The 21623-nt window shown below is 43.0% G+C and overlaps 1 protein-coding gene across 1 annotated transcript in view; it reads right to left on the bottom strand.

Moving 5' to 3' along the window:
- LOC141072848 (cGMP-dependent protein kinase 2-like) overlaps nucleotides 1–21206 on the bottom strand; it is a 323665-nt gene extending 302459 nt beyond the window's left edge. The window contains exon 1 of the mRNA XM_073560030.1: nucleotides 20887–21206. The gene's annotated coding sequence lies outside the window, so the exon portion shown is untranslated. The remainder of the gene's footprint in view (nucleotides 1–20886) is intronic.
- Nucleotides 21207–21623: the final 417 nt, after the last annotated feature.

Genomic DNA, 21623 nt, shown 5'->3' with positions numbered 1-21623 from the left:
TCAAGAATGTGAAGAAGTGGGAGTATGCAGTGATGCGCAACTTCTTTGTCCCTCTGAATCTGAAGAGGCGGGTGGGCCAGTGCCTATGGTCAGCACACCTCAATACGCATCAGATGATGACGAGACTCAGGTGCCACTTTCTGGTGCATACGGTGCTGGCGAGACAACCCAGGAGAAGCAGGTGTTTGAAGAGGGGAGTGTAGATGATGAGGTCCTTGACCCATCATGGCGTGAGGAACAGGAAGGTGGTGGGAGCAGCTCTGAGGAAGAGATTCCCTGAACGGCCAAAACAGGAGAGAGAGGGAGGGGGCAGACTTGGTTGCCTGTAGCCTCCACTTCGGCACCCGTTTTAGCATTCCTCTTCCAAAAGCCAAAACGGGCGCTCCCAAGACTTGCAGTGCGTGGTCCTTTTTTGACACAGTTGCAGATGACATTTGCTTTGTCAAATGCAAGCTGTGTCATCAGAAAGTCAAAAGAGGGAAAAATGTCAGCAACCTCAATACCACAAATATGTGGAAACATGTGCGGACCAAGCACGAGCTGGAGTTACACAGACACACTGAAGACGTAGGCAAACATACAGCACCACCTACCACCTCTTCAGCTCGTGTTGGGGCCTCTTCCTCCAGCTCACACACAGCTGGTTTGGCTTCCTCACAGGATCGCCAAGGAAGAACCTCTGGCACTGTTGTCCGGAGACCCAGTGACATTCCACCCACAGAACCATGTTCCCAGTCATCCTCACACTCCCAGGTCACTCTACAGCCATCGGTAGCACAGGCATGGGAGAAAAGGCGGCCATACTCGGCAAACCATCCCCGAGCACAGGCTCTGAATGCTGGAATTGCCAAACTACTGGCCCTTGAAATGCTCTCATTCAGGCTGGTGGAGACTGACACCTTCCGGAACTTCATGGCATTGGCAGTACCACAATACACCATGCCCAGCCGCTTTTATTTCAGCAGGCAAGCCGTCCCTGCCCTGCAAAAGCATGTGTAGGGAAAAATAAAACATGCGCTACTAAACGCCATCAGTAGCAAGGTCCACCTGACCACCGATGCGTGGACCAGTAACCATGGACAGGGACGATACCTTTCCCTCACTGCCCATTGGGTCAATGTTGTGGAGCCGGGTACAGATCTGGAGAGTGGCGCTGTACGTGTTCTGCCAACTCCTACTCAAGTTCCTGAGAAACAGCGCTGCAGGAGCCTGTTACGACCGATATGAGCACAGCCATGGCCAAACGTCAACAGGCCGTACTGAAATTAATTTCTTTGGGGAATCGAAGTCACACAGCGCAGGAGCTCTGGAATGCCATCAAGCAGGAGAGCGACATGTTGTTTCTGCCAGCGAATCTCCAGCCAGGCTTAGTAGTGTGTGACAATGGCCGAAATCTGGTGGCAGCTCTGGGCCTAGGCAACCTCACTCACATCCCATGTCTGGCACATGTGCTGAACTTGGTTGTGCAGAGCTTTCTGAGGGACTATCCAGATCTTGATGCACTGCTGCACAAGGTCTGCATAGAGTGCGCTCACTTGCGGCGTTCCAGCACGGCAAGAGCGCGCTTGCTGCTCTGCAGTGCCGATTATGCCTTCCGGAACATCGCATCATATGTGACCTACCCACCAGGTGGAATTCAACGTTACATATGTTGGAGCGGTTGTGTGAGTGGCAGGCAGCAGTAATGGAGTACCAGCTGCATCAGGCGCCAACAAGTCGCACTGTGCGCCGGTCACACTTCAGCACCACTGAGTGGGCCTCTATGAAGGACATCTGCCTCGTTTTGCGTGCCTTCGATGATTCCACGTGGATAGCCAGTGCAGATGATGCACTAGTCAGCATGACTGTCGCCCTTATCTGCCTGCTTCAAAAAACACTGCAAGCACTAAGGGAGGAGGTTTTGCAAGAGGTGGAGGATGAGGAGTCACAAATGCCATCTGCTTCTAGACAGTCTGCACTACGTGGTTCCTCACAAAGGCCTAGGCAGGGGACACTTTGTGAGGAGGATGAGGAGGAGTCAATGGAGGAGGAAGACATCTCTCCAGAGGAGGGAGGTACACAATGCTCTAGTCAGTATGTACAGCGTGGGTGGGGTGATGCAGAGCAGGCAGAGATAACGCCTCAAGCAGGGGACAGCGTTTCTTTGGCAGTTCGGAGTCTGCAACACATGGTTGATTTCATGCTGCAGTGCCTGAGAAGCGACCGCTGCATCGCCCACATTCTCAACACAGCTGATTATTGGGTGTACACCCTCCTAGATCCTCGCTACCGGGACAACTTACAAAGCCTCATACCACCGTTGAACCGGGAGCGTAAAATGCGGGAGTACCAAGGCACACTGGTGCAGTCCATCATGTTCTCCATTCCACCCAACAGCAGTGCTTTTAGTGCTTTACAAAGCAGCTCTGTGCGTCGAGGCAGTGGAGGAAGCTCTGCACAAAGAGGGAGCAGAGGCAGCTCCTCAGCACAAGGCAAGACCAGTATGGCCCAAATGTGGCAAAGTTTTGTGTGTCCGCCACAAAAGTCTACACCATCGCAGACGGCTCCAGTCAGCAGGAGGCTACGTTTCCATCAGATGGTGACAGACTACATGTCTTGCCCTGTGAGTGTACTCCCAGACGGCTCTTCCCCTTCAAGTTTTGGGTCTCTAAGCTGGATACATGGTCAGAGCTTAGCCAGTATGCATTGGAGGTGCTGGCTTGCCCTGCTGCCAGTGTATTATCGGAACGCGTCATTAGTGCCGCAGGTGGTGTACTAACAGACCGTCGCACGCGACTATCCTCCGATAATGTTGACCGGATTACTTTTCTGAAAATGAACAAGGCCTGGATCTCGCCAGAATTTGCCAGGCCTCTTCCAGAATAAATAATTGGTTGGCAACAGTATCCAGGTCTCCTGTTGTGTTCATGTTTCTACCACCTGAACTGTAATCCCTGGGCTTCAACACAGCCAGTTGTCGCTCAGAAGTGCCCTCTGCACAGAGAAAAACACTAGCTCCTGTGTTAGTGGGGTTCAGTAACGCCAGCTGCTCCCCTGCTGTGTGGACGGCAAAGTCGCCTGCTCCCTCCACAATCAAACTACTACTGATTTTTAACCGTGCTCCACTTAGGCCTCTGGATCCACTGTCTCTAGTATTTCCCCTGGCCTCCAACCCCGCCTGTTACTGTTCTGAAGTGACGTCTGCACAATCCACACTTGTTCCTGTGTTACTGGGGCTCAGTCACGTCAGTTGATCCCCTGATGTGTGTCCAGCAATGTCTCCTGCTCTGTCCACATTCCCATTACTAGTAGTGGTAATGTGGACAGAGCAGGAGACATTGCCGTACACACATCAGGGGATTAACTGACGTGACTGAGCCCCAGTAATACAGGAACAAGTGTGGATTGTGCAGACGCCACTTCTGAGCAGAAACTGGCGGGGTTGGAGGTCGGGGGAAATACTAGAGACAGTGGAGCCAGAGGCCTAAGTGGAGCACGGTTACAATCAGTAGTAGTCTACAACCTATATAAAACTTGCTGCAAGTAGGCTTCTGCCTGCTGCATGATTGATCCTGGGCTTCAACACAGCCAGTTGTCACTCGGAAGTGCCGTCCGCACAGAGAAAAACACTAGTTCCTGTGTTAGTGGGGTTCAGTAACGTCAGCTGCTCCCCTGCTGTGTGGACGGCAATATCTCCTGCTGCCTCCACTTTCAAGCTAGATCATATTTTCAACTTGCTCCAAATAGGCCTCAGCCTGCTGCATGATTGTTCCTGGGCTTCAAAACAGCCAGTTGTCGCTCGTAAGTGCTGTCTGCACAGAGAAAAACACTAGCTCCTGTGTTAGTGGGGTTCAGTAACGCCAGCTGCTCCCCTGCTGTGTGGAAGGCAAAGTCTCCTGCTCCCTCCACATTGACACAACATCCGATTTTCTACTTGTTCCAAGTAGGCCTCAGCCTGCTGCATGATTACTCCTGGGCTTCAACACAGCCAGTTGTCGCTCGGAAGTGCTGTCCACACAGAGAAAAACACTAGCTTCTGTGTTAGTGGGGTTCAGTAACGCCAGCTGCTCCCTTGCTGTGTGGAAGGCAAAGTCTCCTGCTCCCTCCACATTGACACAACATCCGATTTTCTACTTGTTTCAAGTAGGCCTCAGCCTGCTGCACGATTGATCCTGGGCTTCAACACAGCCAGTTGTCGCTCGGAAGTGCTGTCCGCACAGAGAAAAACACTAGCTCCTGTGTTAGTGGGGTTCAGTAACGACAGCTGCTCCCCTGCTGTGTGGGCGGCAAAGTCTCCTGCTCCCTCCACAATCAAACTGCTACTGATTTTTAACCGTGCTCCGCTTAGGCCTCTGGCTACACTGTCTCTAGTATTTCCCTTGGCCTCCAAACCCGCCAGTTGCTGCTCTGAAGTGGCGTCTGCACAATCCACACTTGTTCCTGTGTTACTGGGGCTCAGTCACGTCAGTTGATCCCCTGATGTGTGTCCGGCAATGTCTCCTGCTCTGTCCACATTCCCATTACTAGTAGTGGGAATGTGGACAGAGCAGGAGACATTGCTGGACACACATCAGAGAATCAACTGACGTCACTGAGCCCCAGTAACACGGGAACAAGTGTGGATTGTGCAGACGCTACTTCAGAGCAGCAACTGGCGGAGTAGGAGGCAAGGGGAAATGCTAGAGACAGTGGAGCGAGAGGCAGAAGTGGAGCAAGGCTACAATCAATAGTAGTCTACAAGCTATATAAAACTTGCTGCAAGTAGGCCTCCGCCTGCTGCATGATTGTTCCTGGGCTTCAACACAGCCAGTTGTAGCTTGGAAGTGCCGTCTGCACAGAGAGAAACACTTGCTCCAGTGTTAGTGGGCTGCAGTAATGCCAGCTGCTCCCCTGCTGTGTGGACGGCAATATCTCCTGCTGCCAACGCATTCAAACTACATCACCTATAAAACTTGCTGCAATTAGGCCTCAGCCTGCTCCATGACTGATCCTGGGCTTCAACACAGCCAGTTGTTGCTTGGAAGTGCCGTCTGCACAGAGAGAAACACATGCTCCAGTGTTAGTGGGGTTCAGTAAAGCCAGCTGCTCCCCTGCTGTGTGGACGGCAATATCTCCTGCTGCTTACACATTCACACTACTACTGATTTTAAACGTGCTCCAACTAGGCATCTGGCTCCACTCTGTCTCTAGTATTTCCCCTGGCCTCCAATCCCACCAGTTGCTGCTCAGAAGTGGCGTCTGCACAATCAACACTTGTTCCTGTGTTACTGGCGTTCAGTAACGTCAGCTGAACCCCAGATGTGTGTCCGGCAATGTCTCCTGCTCTGTCCACATTCCCAGTGGAAATATGGACAGAGCAGGAGACGTTGCCGGACACACATCAGGGGAACAACTGACGTTACTGAACCCCAGTAACACAGGAGCAAGTGTTGATTGTGCAGAAGCCACTTCTGAGCAGCAACAGGTGGGGTTGGAGGCCAGGGGAAATACTAGAGACAGAGTGGAGCCATAGGCCTAGTTGGAGCACGTTTAAAATCAGTAGTAATCTACAACAGATATTAAACTTGATGAAATTAGGCCTCAGCCTACACCATGATTGACCCTGGGCTCCAACATCGCCAGTTGCTGCTCAGAAGTGTCTTTGGCACGGGTACTCCCTCCTGCCCATCTTGGTTCCAGCACACCTGCTGTTTCCGGGTAGTGTCAATGTCACTTTGCCACCGACTCGTTGTCCGGTCGTGCTGCGGTCGGGTTAGCCGAGTCTATGGTGCCTGCAGTTTAGGTGCTTCCTATGTGGGCTGCGGGTTCTGGTAATAAAGGCTGGTTCCGTAGTGCCAATAGGACAAGCACCCCCTGTAGGACTGTGGGTTTCGGTAACTGTGGCCTGCTCGCGGCCTTGCAACTTTGTTTATCATGGGTACCTTCTGCTACCCATCCGGGTTCCAGCACCGTCAGCTGGTTCTAGTCAGTGCCTTTGGCCGAGGTGCCTCCTTCTCGGTATCCAAGTTCCAGCAACGTCTGCTGGTCCTTGGTAGTGCTTTGTAGCACAGGTACCTCCTGCTTAGAAACCATGTTCCAGCACCGTCAGCTGGTCCACGGTTGTGCTATTGGCTCTTGTTCCTTCTGCTGCCACTCTGGGTTCCAGCACCGTCAGCTGGTTCTCTGTAGTTCCATTGACTCTTGTAGCTTCTGCTACCCATCCGGGTTACAGCACCATCAGCTGGTTCTCGGCAGTGCCTTTGGCCGAGGTGCCTCCTTCTCGGTATCCGAGTTCCATCAACGTCTGCTGGTCCTTGGTAGTGCTTTGTAGCTCAGGTACCTCCTGCTTAGTAACCATGTTCCAGCACCGTCTGCTGGTCCATGGTTGTGCCATTGTTCCTTCTGCTGCCCCTCCGGGTTCCAGCACCATCAGCTGGTCCTCGCTAGTTTCATTTGCTCTTGCAGCTTCTGCTACCCTTCTGGGTTCCAGCACCGTCAGCTGGTTCTCGGCAGTGCCTTTGGCGTTGGTGCTTCCTTCTCGGTATCCAAGTTCCAGCAACGTCTGCTGGTCCTTGGTAGTGCTTTGTAGCACAGGTACCTCCTGCTTAGTAACCATGTTCCAGCACCGTCAGCTGGTCCACGGTTGTGCCATTGGCTCTTGTTCCTTCTGCTGCCACTCTGGGTTCCAGCATCGTCAGCTGGTTCTCGGTAGTTTCATTGACTCTTGTAGCTTCTGCTACCCATCCGGGTTCCAGCACCGTCAGATTGCTCTTGGCAGTGTCTTTGGCACAGGTACTCCCTCCTGCCCAGCCTGGTTCCAGCACGCCTGCTGTTTCCGGGTAGTGTCAAAGTCACTTTGCCTCCGACTCGTCCGGTCGTGCTGCGGTCGGGTTAGTCGAGTCTATGGTGCCTGCAGTTTAGGTTCTTCCTATGTGGGCTGCGGGTTCTGGTAATAAAGGCTGGTTCTGTAGTGCCAATAGGACAAGCACCCCCTGTAGGACTGTGGGTTTCGGTAACTGCGGCCTGCTCACGGCCTTGCAACTTTGTTTATTATGGGAACCTTCTGCTACCCATCCGGGTTCCAGCACCGTTAGCTGGTTCTCGGCAGTGCCTTTAGCCGAGGTGCCACCTTCTCGGTATCCGAGTTCCAGCAACGTCTGCTGGTTCTTGGTAGTGCTTTGTAGCACAGGTACCTCCTGCTTAGAAACCATGTTCTAAATTATAAGCAGAAGAAGACTAAGCAGTGTATGGGGGTGAGTCCGTTCCTCCTCGCGGTGCCCCTGGAAAATGCCTGCTGCTGCAGGCCATACTGAATGCGGACAAATCCTGTTGTAAATCTTTTGTGACAGGCAGAACGGAAGGTGTAATGTTAAAACTTTTATAGATAACAACTACAGGAATGCCTGTCACAAATAAGAATATGATGAAGAAAAGAAGAATAGGAAGAAGATGAAGAAGTAGAATATGAAGAAGAATAATAGTTGAATAAGAAGAATATGAAGAATGTAAAAAAAAAAGAATAATAGGAAGAAGGTGAAGAAGAAGATGAATAAGGTGAAGAAGAAGTTGATGAAAAAGATGCTGCTGCTGAGGCTGATGAAAGAGAAAGTGTAGGAGAAGTAAAAAAGAAGGTGAAGAGCATGGAAGTAGTGAAACATACATATCTGACAAAATATAAAAGAGGTTAACATAGTCAAAATCTTTGTAACTCCGAACGTCTTTAAAAAAAAAAATAATTCCTGCTATTCCATTTGATTGGGCTTACCCTCTATGGCTTTAATGTCTCCTACACCTCCCACAATGCATTCTACATTATTATTAGTTGTTTTTCTTCATGTAGAATTAACCTACAAGGAAAGAAAGGTTTTTTTTTTAATTCCGATATTTCTGTCCCATTGACTTGAATGGGACTTCTGGGATCGGAATGGGCGATACCCGATACTTTTTAGATATCGGCCGATCCAATCCGATCCGATATTTTTCAATATCGGGTGGTATCGCTCAACACTACTCATGATACATGATGGTATTTGCTTAATGGCATAGTTTTTAGGAGGGCATTATCATTGGGTTTTATGTTGATGTTTTAATTTTCTGAGTGAATTTCCCCATCAAGTTTGGTGTTTCTGTTATTGGTGTTTCTGGGTTATTGTACCTTACTTGTACCTTTTTCTAGGTTTCTTAATCCCATGACTTTTTAAAAATTTTTTTTTAACATTTTGTTTGTTTATAGTAAAATATAACAGTACATTTTTATATAGTTGGATGTGCTCCTCAATGAACTTGGCACATCTTACTCCTGCATACATTTCATCATGACTGGCTAACAAAATTCCAGTCCCGATGGGCTATATGTTTATATTAATATTAATTTTGCTATACTCCAATATCTAGAAAATTATATTAAAATATGCTGCAGCAAAAAGCCAAATCCATTTTATGGCAATGGTGAAGATATAATTACGTCTCAGTTACTACATATGCATGAGGTGGAAAGATCAGGAAAGCATGGCCATTTTTTGATCCCTGTGGATCTAAGTAGCCTATTTCAAGTCTGCATTCATGAGTGAAAAGCTTATTTCACCGCTGGCAAATTTCAATCCCTGAGCCGTAGCTACAAGTTTTCCACAAGTTGCACAGCTGTCCGCGGTGACACAGTGACACAAAGCGATATATGAGGCTGACTGACCTATTTATTAATCACATGCGATTCCAGCTATGCCCAACTATGATTGTTTCATTTACGTTCTACTGAGCAAATTAACTTGTGCAATTTGCTGATAGCATTATTCCAGCTCAGATTGTTTAAGCTTTCCAATTGCCAATGGTATTGAATTGAAGTTTTTGTGCTCGGGGCTCAATAATTTGTATAACGGAGTCCTTTTGTGGGTACTGTGAGGCTTTAGAAGATAAAATTCAACCATTTATTTATTACATCTAGATAAGGCAGGCTATTATAGTTTTACTGCTCAGCAGGTCCTCTGTGCTCGACTCTAGAACATGCAGCTCTCAGAGAAAGCTGTTAAATGCAAGTTATATCACCCAAAACAGACTCTGGGGTAAACGTATATTGCTGTGTAGGCTTAACAAATGAATAATGCACAGAAGCCACTATAAACTATAAACATCTAATTGTGAAGTCAGCAATCTTAGTATGCAGAAAATGGGTAACTTTCCTGCTAAATGCCTAAAAGAAAGCTGCAAACAAGCAAAACTTTTCTCTACAGCTCCAGTAAGCTCAAAAAAGTACCAGCACAAAGTCAAGAAAATTTAATGTATATAAACTCAGAGATACATTTAAAAAAATATGGAGAAAAAATGATTTTACCATATACAATGAAAAATAAGTATTTATTAATACAAAAGTTCATCAACTACATAAATAGTAAAATGTACAATAAAATATATCATATCAATTAGCATGTATGGATACACATGATCCACAAGACTGATGGCCACAGACTATGAGCAGAACATAATAGCAGGGCAGAGCAAAAAATAACCTATGTCAAACCAATGGTGATACAAAGAGTTAATGTAAACATCAGGCAGCTGATTCACTCAGTGCAATGGTATGCTGAACAAGTGTCCCTAAATCATAAACATCACCATGGTATCAACAATGAATATATATGTATACATATGCAAAGACCGCTACATGACTAAGTAAAGAATGCCCCCTGAGGAAGCGACGAAATATCAAGCGAAACGTGCGTTGGGGAACGTGGTCACAGCACGGGCAGTCACTATGGGTAATTAACCTCTTCATTCTTTACTTAGTCATGTAGTAACTTAACTGCATCTGTGGAGTTCAGCCACAGTGATATTGGGGTTATTCTTTACCATTTTTGAAGATTGAAACAATAGAAATGTTGCAATATGTTGCCAAAGTCACAAAACAGGGGTAACACCACTTAGCTTTGCTCTGTTGCTATTGCTCCAAGCAACAGAGTCCACCACCAGAATTCAGCTTCCACCTGAAGCTACTACACCAGAGCTCTGCCTGAGCTGCAAGGAACTCCTCTCAGTTGTTCCTTCCTTCACCAGACTTGGTTGGAATGAGCAATAACACCAACAGTGATTGCAACACCTGACACTCTTTTATAGGTAAGAGCCAGCAATCACACCTGCTTTATAATCATGTGCAATAACGCTCACCACCACCGGGGGGCAAACTAGAACAAAGGACACCACTGTCTAATAATCCTAATGGCCACCGGGGGCAAAACCAAACTTAAGCACACAGCTTAAGGAAAAAAAAAGGTTACCTGTGCTTTTAACTGTCATCATCCAACCTGGATCATGACAGCTATAGGTTAAAAGAATGTTCTATGAAACTCAATCTTGTCAAAAAATGTTACATTGTACTTGTGTTCAGGGAGATTTAGATTAAAATATTAAAAGGGGTGAACTAATTTATGCATAGGACTGTATTTTTGTGTAAATGCTTGTGTAATGTACATGCATATTTTATATGTGTGTTTATGATTGTGTGTATATTTACATATGTGTTAGCAAACAGGACACAGGTGAGGATGTTACATTTAGTAGCCATTCAAACCCATTTGTGTCAACTTCTGTGTATGTTATCAGGCCAAAAGAACCAGGATATGTGAACTTTTGATCAGGGAGCAGGTCATTTGGATGATTTGGGTTGTCATTATGATTTAAAAAGAGAAAACTCAGTAGTTTGGCAATAAATGGCTTCAGCCAATCACTAACCATGAGTGAAGAAAAAGTTTTGGTGCTATCAATCATATTCTCTGAAAAATGACTAAGAAAACAAAAATTCTGCCAGGGTATGTAAACTTTTGAGCACAACTGTATGTGTACTTAAAGTGTATATACATAGAGTATGTGTGTGTGTATATCAGAGGAACATGACAAAGTTGGGGGACATGTCATGCACAGGGGCTCCTGGTCTACAAAAAAATCCTTTGATTTGACATATGAGTGGTTAATTGTTTAATGCGGAGCAGTAGGCTAGGGATAGGAAAAGGGCAAGTTATTATGTTTTATTTAGTTTTGGAATTACACGTAACTTTTGATAAAGGTTTTTTTTGCGCAAAACACAAAAGTGGAAATGAAACAGAGAAGTATCCATCTTTCTGTTACAAGATTCCATGCTATTTAGATCCACTCTTCTATGTTTTGCAGTCCATTCATGCTCGTGTTGGTGGGATTCCCATCAGTTACATTCCCAAAGTGAAGTAATGTCATAATTTCACAACACTATGGGATGGAACAGCTCCTTTAAAATAAAATATATGTATATTTTCTTTTTTTCTTGACTACTTGGATTTCTTCATACGATGGATATCCAAAAGGTTCATTACTATATTTAGTGCACTACAGCTTCCCATTATAATAACTGAAGTTGACACAACAGCATTATGACATTTAAGTAAAGTGCACTTCAGAATATAGGGAGCATAGCACTTATGATAGTCTCTCATCACAGCTGCTCACTATATATTATGTTGAAGTATCTTGCTACCTGAAACAGGGACAACATTAATCAGAGCTTGGCTGCACAATTTGTTTTACTTTGAAACGCTGTTGCGTTTTAGAGAAAACATAGTTTGAAAAGCTAGCTGGAGACTAAGGGTGGAGGCCTGTTTAGCCTGGCACTGCCCCCACTTGGCTTCTCCTTCTAAACACATAGAGACATGTCAATCAACTGGAGCAGTTTAGAGAGAAGTTGACTGACGACCACATCGGACAAGTCAGGTCTCTCCCTAAAGACAACGGCCAGCTTTTCAAGCTATATTTTCTCTGAAATGTTGCAGAGGTATTTCAGAGTAAAACATACCCGGTTGTAATCAGGCAGCCAGACTCTAATTAATTCTGACCATGGAATAGAATTTAATGGCATGTTTACTTGAAGTTAAACTTATATAACAGAGAGTCAAATAACAGCCATAACAAAACAAAATAATGTATGTTTTCTAAAAATGAATAACTATGGGAAATGCATCTGTGTTGACTTTCGCTTAAATAGTAACATGTAAGTTATCTGAATTAATGATATGCTAATTAGTCAATAATTGCATTTATGGTAATGAATTTATAAATATGCAAAAGCAAGGATAACATAAATGTCCCCTATGCATTGACTATTCACATATCATAAATGTGTTATTTTGTGTATTATACTGTATGTCAAGACCTACTGCACAACATATGAATATTAGAAATCACCAAAGAGTTCCAGAGTGAAATAAAATAATGAGACCATGCATTGAGTGTATTGTGCTGGTCATTTCTAATATTCACTATGATTTAAAGTTAATGGTGTTATTCCTAAGGTATGATACATTTTTCAATTGATGCAGAATCTTTTTTGAGTCTTGTCCACCACTGATTATTACAATGTAGAGAAGGTCTGAAGAATGTATTAAAATATAATAAATGTGGACATAAATGTGCCACATCACTTTTTAATTCAAAATCTATCCATGTGATTTGCTGTTTCTGTAAGTACCATAGAGGTTAATCTGCATTATTTGCTTCAAAGTGGTGGTAGTGGTCATCTCACCAGATGGGATTGGATCACGGAGCTGCCATTCTCACAAATGACTGCAATGGGAACAACCCTTTAAAGGGTATCTGTCAGCAGGATTTCACTTGCAAACTTTCCCAACCCAGTACTGCCTTCTGTTGCTTACTGTTAAGCAGGAGAAGGCAGCAATGGCCTTGGAATATAGCCAGAATGACAGAGGCTTTTGAAGAGCTGAAGAATGCACTTCAGCCTTATTTGCATATTGATTCAAACACTGTTTTACCAGTAAAACAGGAACAGGACTGACCATATAAAGTTATTACTGGACTTGTTTTTGAAAGTGTTACATGCGCAAATAAATAGTTTTGGGGTGAAATTCTGTACATTAATTCTCTTTAAATTGAATGCCTCATTTACATATAATTTTAATAATTGAATTGTATGTACTTTATAGAATATAAAATATTTGCAATTGGTTTTAATTAAAAATGTTGAACTGTTAGTTTTTTGCAGTTCGCTTGTATTATAATACATAAAACTGCCAATTTTACAAGTTTAATTACCTACAAAGAATGGAGAGATCTATAATTTTTATTGTAGGTATGCTTCAACTATGAGAGACAAAATCTAAAAATAAAAATCAGAAAATCACATTGTATAATTTTTAAATAATTAAATTGCATTTTATTGCATGAAACCTCTCCACCATAGCCAAGACTAAAGAGCTGTCTAAGGACATCAGGGACAAAATTGTAGACCTGCACAAGGCTGTAATCGACTACAGGACAATATGCAAGCAGCTTGGTGAGAAGGCAACAACTGTTGGCACAATTGTTAGAAAATGGAAGAAGCACAAGATGACTGTCAATCTTCCTCGGTCTGAGGCTCTATGCAAGATTTCACCTTGTGGGGTAAGGATGATTCTGAGAAAGGTCAGGAATCAACCCAGAACTACATGGGAAGAAATGATCAATGACCTGAAGATAGCTGGGACCACAGTCTCAATCATTACCATTAGTAACAAAATACGCAGTCATAGATTAAAATCCTGCAGGGCACACAAGGTCCCCCTGCTCATGTCAGCACATGTCCAGATCCATTTGAAGTTTTCCAATGACCATCTGGATGATCCAGAGTAGGTGTGGGAGAAGGTATCAACTCCACTCATCATGTTTGGAGGAAGAGGAAGGATGAGTACAACCCCAAGAACACGTCCCAACTGTGAAGTAAGGTGGGAGAAACATCATACCTTGTGGATGGCTTTTCTGCAAAGGGGACAGGATGTTTGCACCCTATTTGAAAGTGAGGATGGATGGGGTCCTGTATTGTAGATTTTGGCCAACGATCTCCTTCCTTCAGTAAGAGCGAGCAATAAAGATGGGCCGTAGCTTGGTCATCCAGCATGACAAAGACCTGGAACACAAAGCCAGGGCAACTAACGCATGGCTCTGTAAGAAGCATTTCAAGGTCCTGAAGTGGCTTAGCCAGTCTCCACTGAAACACAATAGAAAGATCTGGAGAAGATCTCTATGAAGGAGTGGGCAAAAATCCCTGCTGCAGTGTGAGCAAACTTGGTCAAGAACTACAGCAAAGGTCTGACATCTGTAATTGCAAACAAAGGTTTTTGTAAGTTCTGCTTTTCTATTGTATCAAATACTTATTTCATGCAATAAAATGCAAGTTTATTATGCAAAAATCATACAATGTGATTTTCTACTTTTCATTTTTAAACTTTGTCTCTCACAGTTAACGTGTACCTACGATAAAAATTACAGACCTCTCCATTCTTTGTAGGTGGGAAAACTTGCAAAATCGGCAGTGCATCAAATACGTATTTTCCCCACTGTATATAGTGATGAAATAATGTCAATCTTACTGGACACAGGAATTAAGGTCATTCTATTTCTATTTCTAGGCCGATCTATTTCCATTACAATAAGAGTTTGAACCAGGGGAGGGTGAGTTTGATTGTTTTTTTTAACAAACAAAAGCCAAGGAGACAGGGGTTTTAACAAAACTTAAAAACCCATTGTAATAGGAGGTTTGCAAATAAAGGAGTACTTTAATCCCTTAAGGACCAGGGGTATTGCCATTTTTGTATTTCCATTTTTTGCTCCCCTTCTTTTCAGAGCCATAACTTTTTTATTTATCCATCAATATGGCCGTAAGTGGGTTTGTTTTTTGCGGGACAAGTTGTTCTTTTGAACCACACTATTGCGTTTACCATATCTTGTACTGGAAAATGAGAAACAAATTCTAAGTGCGGTGAAATTGCAAAAAAAAGTGCAATTCTGCAATTTTTTTCTACCATGTTCAATAAATGCTAAAACTGACCTGCCATTATGATTCTCCGGGTCATTACAAGTTTATAGATTCCAAACATGTATAGGTTATTTTTTATTTACGTGGTGAAAAAAAATCCAAAGTCTGTAAAAAAAATGATGTCATTTTCCGAGACCCATAGCGTCTCCATTTTTCAAGATCTGGGGCTGGGTGAAGGCTAATATTTTTTTGCATACCGAGCTGACGTTCCTATTGACACCATTTTGAGATGGATACATTTTATTGCATTTTTGCAGCAACCAAGAACTTAATTCTGGCATTGTGATTATTTCTCTCATTACGTCGTTTACCGATCGGATGAATTCTTTTTACATCTTAATAGATCGGGCGATTCTGAATGCGACGATACCAAATATGTGTATTTTTTATTGTTTTATTTTGAATGGGGAAAAGCGGGGTCATTTAGGCTATGGGCCCACGTAGCGTTTTAAAACGCACAACGAAAACCGGACTCTTTCCCAGAAATCGCGCAGTTTTTTCAGCTTGATTTCACTGCGATTTTCCGCGATTCTGTTTGCGATTTTGCCGCGATTTTCTCAAGCACTTTCCAAGCGATTTGAAGCATCGCTTGGAAAGTGATTGACAGGTTGGTCACACTCGTCAAACATAGTGTTTGACAAGTGTGACCAGCTTTTTACTATTGAGGCCGCCTATGCGGCCTCAATAGTAAAAGATAAAATGTTAAAAATGATAAAAAAATAAAAAATCGGGGTATATTTACCTTCCGACGTCCCGCGCTGCCATCCCGGGCCTCAGCGTTCCCAGCGATGCCTTGCGAGACCTGTGATGACATTGGTCTCGCGTTACTATAGCGATCTCGCGAGACCGCTAGAGTCACGTGAGACTACGTCATCACAGGACCTTGCCGCAAGGCATTACTGGGAACGCTGAGGCCCGGGAATGCAGCGCGGGACGTCGGAAGGTAAATAAACCCCGATTTTTTACTTTTTATTCTTTTTTTTACAGGGGTATGGTACCCAGGGCCTGGAGGACAGTCTCCTCTCCTCCACACTGTGGGTACCAACCGCACATGAGACGCTTAACATCCCGCATGGTGGGCATAGCCACATGCGGGAAGTAAGCGATTCTCATGCATTCCTATGGGTGCGGAATCGCGGCAATTCTTTGCGATTCTGCACAAAAGAATGATCATGCTGCGATTTTTTCCACGATGCGATTCCGCCGCGGAAAAAAGCGCAGCATTAGCACAGCATGTGCGGAATACCATAGGAATGCATGGGGTGCGTCATGTAAAAGATTTTTAAACGTTTTTGCGCCGAAAATCGTGGCAAAAACGCTTAAAAATCGCATCGTGGGCACACAGCCTTAAGCTTTTATATTTTTTTTAATTTTTTAAATATGTTTAGGAAAGATATATGTCTTTGTAACGTGTTAGCCAGTAGATAGAAAAAAATGTAGAATTGATTGTCCTCAGTGGTTGTTACCTTTTAATGGCTAACTGAAAACATGGTAACAAATTACTTTCGAGACTACTCAGGTCTCTTCATCAGGTATAGACTAATACAATATCTGAAGAGTCACATATTTATACACAACAGGGCACAGAAATCATGCAATAGATAAGACAAGTCAGGTGAAGCAGAACTATCTTTATGGGAGAGGGAGAATCAGTTCATCTTTTCAGTTAGCCATTATCAAGTCAACCACTGAGGACTATCAAATCTAAATATTTTTTTTATTTTTTTAGATATGTTTAAAAACTTTTTTTTAACTTTTCACTTGATTCATTAGTCTCCATGGGAGACTAGAAGCTGCGATCATCTGATCGCCTGTGCTACACACATTCAGGAACAAGAAGCAGGCAGGCTGAGAGGGAAAAAGCAGAGAAGCAGGAAAGCTGGAAGGACAGGGCACGTCACCTGCACTCATTATCATACAATTTCAACTATGGATTTCTCTAAAACAACAAAATGTATTTGTACAAGGAAGGTAAGGATTAACCCAGCATTAGAGCACCTTTATATACATGTCATTAGTTTGGGGTATAAAACCTGATGACAGGTTTAATGAGGAATTATAATATAAGCTATTCCTTAATATTTTGGCACTGGCATTTTGCTACTTTTAGTCAAGGCCCCTTTAGTTAGACTATTTTCTATATTCTTGATGAATAGATCAGGTTTTATTGTTATTCAATCCTATACATTAGAAGAGAACAGAGCATATAATATATTACTGTCATAAGATTTTTCCGGCAAATCGCTCATTGTAAAAATCAGTTTTCCTCATTTCAGTTCTTGTGCTAGTGACAAATTGATTTTTTGATGCTTTCAGAACCACTCTGATGCCTGGAAGTCCATAAAGCCATTATTACATCGTCAGACTGCATTACGCTCACAGTTTTTCTTTATTGCAAAGCCAGTGAATCTACCAGCAATGCGAATATTTTTCTACATTCTGGACTGAAAATAATTTTTATTCTTTGTTCCTGCTGCTTTTATGTGAAACAATCCTTGTAGAATCATATTGTAAAAACCATGTTGTGGAAAAAGGCTAGTAGTAGTGCCCAGTGAATATGTTGATCTTTACTGCCAGTAATTGCTTTCCAGCCACTATAATCATTCCCACTGTTACTGAGCATTGATTTTTATTTTCGCTGACAATACTGGTCACATCATCACATGATTAATAGGTTGGTATGTTTATTATACTGGTCTTTATTATTTCAGCTCTAGTGTTCTTGGGAAGGTTATGATCTCTGTGTCCTTCTCCTGCCATCTTCCTCTGTTTCCTTGAGTCTGTTTTAAAGCAGGCACTTCTCAGGTGATAAGACGGATATGCCATGTTGAATTATACTGCACCTAATGGATAGCTCTCCCAGACAGATAGATGTGCAAATATTATAAGCAGGTGTAAAAAAAATGCATTTTTATGAATCAGTAATATTCAAAGTGAATGAACAAAAGAGAAATCTAAACCAATTCAGTGTTCGTAGTGCTGACACTCACCTCCAAAATACCATCAAATTAACTAGGTCTGCTTTACTTACACAGTTTTTGAAGGAACTCAGCAGGGAGATTGTTCCAAATATCTTGGAGAACTAACCACAGATCTTTTGTGGATGTAGACATGTGAAATTCCTTCTGTCTCTTCATGTAATCCCAGAAAGACACAATGATGTTGAGTTCACGGCCTCATGGGGACCATTTAATCACATTCAAGAATCCTTGTTCTTCGTTATGCTCAAGACAGCTCTTAATGATATTGATGGTATGTTTGGGGATGTTGTCTAGCTGCCGAACTAAATTTGAAGTCAGATGCCTCCTTGATGGTATTGCATGATAGATATCCGCCTGTATTTCTCAGCATTGAGGGCACCATCAATCCTGACCAAATTCCCAACTCAACCTGCTGAAATGCAGCCTCAAACTTGCAAGCAACCTTCAAGATGCTTCAATGTTGTCTGCAGACACTCATTATAGTACTGCTCTCCAGCCCTTCAGTGAACAAATTGCCATTTGTTACGCCAAATATTTCACAATTTGATTCATCAGTCCAAAGTACCTGCTGCAGTTTTTGTGCACCACGATTCCTATGATTTTGTGCATAGTTGAGTTGCTTGGCTTTGTTTACATTTCAAAGATATGGCTTTTTGACTGTAATTCTTCCTTGACAACCACTTTTGCTCAAACTTCTCTAAAAAGTAGATTGGTGTAGTTGTGTCCCACGGCTTACTGCTAATTCTGTGATGATGGCACTGCTAGAGACATCTTCTGATTTCAAAGTGAAGTAAGCATGATATGTGTTTCATCTGCTGCACTTAGATTCTTGGCTGACCACTGTGTTTGCGGTCCACACCATGGTCCATTTCTTAATACTTCTTCAAAAGAACTTCAACAGCACATATTGAAACCAAAGTAGCAGAGTTTACCTGTTCCTCTTCCAATTTTAAACCTTGCATACAGCTGTTCTATTTCAGTTACTGACCTTTAACCTACATGTGAAAATGATGATGATCATGATTTGGGCAGAAATGGTTACTCATACACCTGACTATATTTTTCCAAATCCCTTATTGTGTGCAAGTGTACCTAGAAAAGATTAAGCTGTTTTGAAAGCAAAGGGTGATGACACCAAATATTGATTTACTTAGATTTCTCTTTTGTTCACTCATTTTTTTTAAATGATAAAAATAAAGTATTAATATTTTTGGTACACAATCTTACTTTGCAGCATTTTTTCCATACCTGCTTAAAGCTTTTGCAACCTTGGTCAATGCTTGGACAGTCACCTAGACAACAAGCACTCAACACCACAGGAAATAATGAGTTGCCATACTTTCCATTGGGTTAGTAATAAGTCCTGCATTAGGCTCTTTTCATAACAATTACAAATGCGGTATGTTCCTTTTGTACCTTTGCTTTTAACTCAACCTATGTCAAGATGTGTGGTGCGTGATGACCAGCTTAAATAAAGACATCTCAGTGATGTGATGTTGGAAGATGTCTGTGGTATATGTGGCTAGGTACCGCTATCCAGTGGTCGTGATTAGGATCATAAATAGTAAAATACTAAGTTATAACTAATATACACCCATGATCAAATAGTTAACAGAAGTAGAAGTGCTCCAAGTTCTTGCAGTGACATATACGCCAAAGAGACGTCCTTTGCATCTGCTTAGTGGCTCACAACAAATCTCTGAATAATGAGAACGCTGGCGTGGCATTATTCCTCGGTACTGTGTGCCAGGGGAATGCCAACAAGCCATTCTGTCAAGGCCAGAGAGGACTTACAGAGTGGCCCAGGGCAGTACACTAGGTCTTTGCTCACATTGAAAGAAAGCATTTTAACTTTAGCTCACTGCTTAAGTAGACCTTCTCAAAAGGTGAATTTTAAGTATGATGCCATTGGCACAAAAAAGAGAGTTTAAATACGAAGAAGGTCATGACACAAGAGACTGAAAGATTAGGAACATGCAAGTCAAAAGTTATGGTCTGTCATGCCTCACATTTAAGGAGGTTGTGGCTTCAAGAGCCTACTCAAGAACTTGAGATGAGACCTACCTCTATGGACATGGAATAACTTCTATTTCTAGTATGGCTTTTGTCTGTCTACTGTTAGAGCTAATAGCTCATTCTTTATAGTTGTATAAGTGCACAGCAAACAAAATCCTTAACCTTTAGTATTGTTCTTGCTATCACTAGTCATCATAATTTTATACTAGCTGATATTTACTTATAAAAATATGTTGGGGACTTGGTTGAGCATCCGAAAATCATTGCTAATTTGCAATTACAAGAAGCAAAATTTCACGTTCGAGACTTCGAGTTCTTCCAATTATATTATCAGAACATGTGCCGGTTATGGGTAAGATGGGCCAGAGATGACATAGTTAATGGTTGGGTTGCCTTGAAATATGCAGTTTTCCATAATATATACAAACTTTTCTCAAGTCTGACTGTTTATTCAATTCTACATTATTAATAGCATGCTTCACCTACAACGAAAACCACTTAACAAGACACAGAACAGAGACGTGGCAAATACAGGCTCAAAATTAATCATGCCCTGGCTGCTATAAACAGTTTCACAACAGCATAAAGGAATAGCCGGGCACATAATACATAATGCTTGTTAGAAATGGTTGTCTGGCTTGTGTCAATGACTACAAATAAAAGATTCAGTCGCTATAAATGGTTTTCAATTGAAATAACATAAATAATAATATTAAAAAAAAAATTAATTCAAAGGTATTCTACTCAATGCTTTCGGCTTCGTAATACCCCTCATGACCTTTTCATGCACAGACGTAAACATGGAGGTGTCAGCTTTAGACAGGGGGTGCACTCGACATCAGAATACCCAGCAAAGGCATTGTCACTCTGAACAAAATGAATGGAGGAAGCCAGAGCAGCAGAACCGGAGTGCGTGTGTAATCACTTGTCACACATGAAAAGGGATGTGCACCGCTGCCTGCCTGGATCATTGTGTCAGAGAGAAAGGGAAGTTGCTGTAGTCAATGCAGATGGACCAAAAACAAGACATTACATCAAACTGTACAGGAAGTTTGCTAGGCAGATGAACTGCAGGATGAATCTTACCGGCCACATTTGCCAACCCACCTTAGACTCTTTGAGCCAGATGTGAAGCCAACCCAATGGCAGGTGCTAGGGTCACTGTTGGTAGGAAGCCCCTTTGGTGCTGATGTTTATGGCTGCAGGTCCCTCTTAGGATACTGCACTGAATGAACATTCCCTGGCTGTTTTACATCTTTGCTGTCAGGGTAAATCCACCTCGACGGTCATTTCTGTTGTCACCTCTGGAAAGCAGGCAAGGAAGCAGCAGAGGAAAGGCCACAAATGCTGTTTTAATCCGAAGCATTTTCTCTCTACCTCTGTGACAAGTGTAGTTACTATCAGGTCTTCCAGCAAATGAAGAGGCTTTACAGCAGCTGTGAAAATATGAAGAGCACAAGGGGTGTATGGGATGGGGAACAGAGGCTGTGAGTGCCATCTGCAGGGAAACATGAGGCAGCAGAAAACATGTTACCCTCCTAGCGTGCCTGCAGTGCGTCGCTGCAAAGGGTTAAACGTTTTCAATGCAGCATATCACACAGTCTGAAAATTGAAAAATATGTTGTGTATACTGTGTAAAGTTCCATGACTGCATGTCTATGCAGCCATAGCGGAGCTGGTGCCTCACAAATACTGCATTACTACGACAGCATATATAGGTATGTGATAACATAGGTGTTATTGGATGGGAACAGGTCTACAAAAATATTTACATTTTGCCTGCAGGAAATATATGTAGAGCAAGGATTGTTCTCCAAAAGATACTGTTTGCAGGACTGGTTCAT

Source organism: Dendrobates tinctorius, unplaced genomic scaffold, assembly GCF_039654945.1.
Source record: "Dendrobates tinctorius isolate UK_male_01 unplaced genomic scaffold, ASM3965494v1 ptg000292l, whole genome shotgun sequence".
Lineage (NCBI taxonomy): Eukaryota > Metazoa > Chordata > Amphibia > Anura > Dendrobatidae > Dendrobates > Dendrobates tinctorius.
The sequence above is the reverse complement of the archived record's forward strand: the minus strand, read 5'-3'. Positions and strand labels throughout refer to the sequence as shown.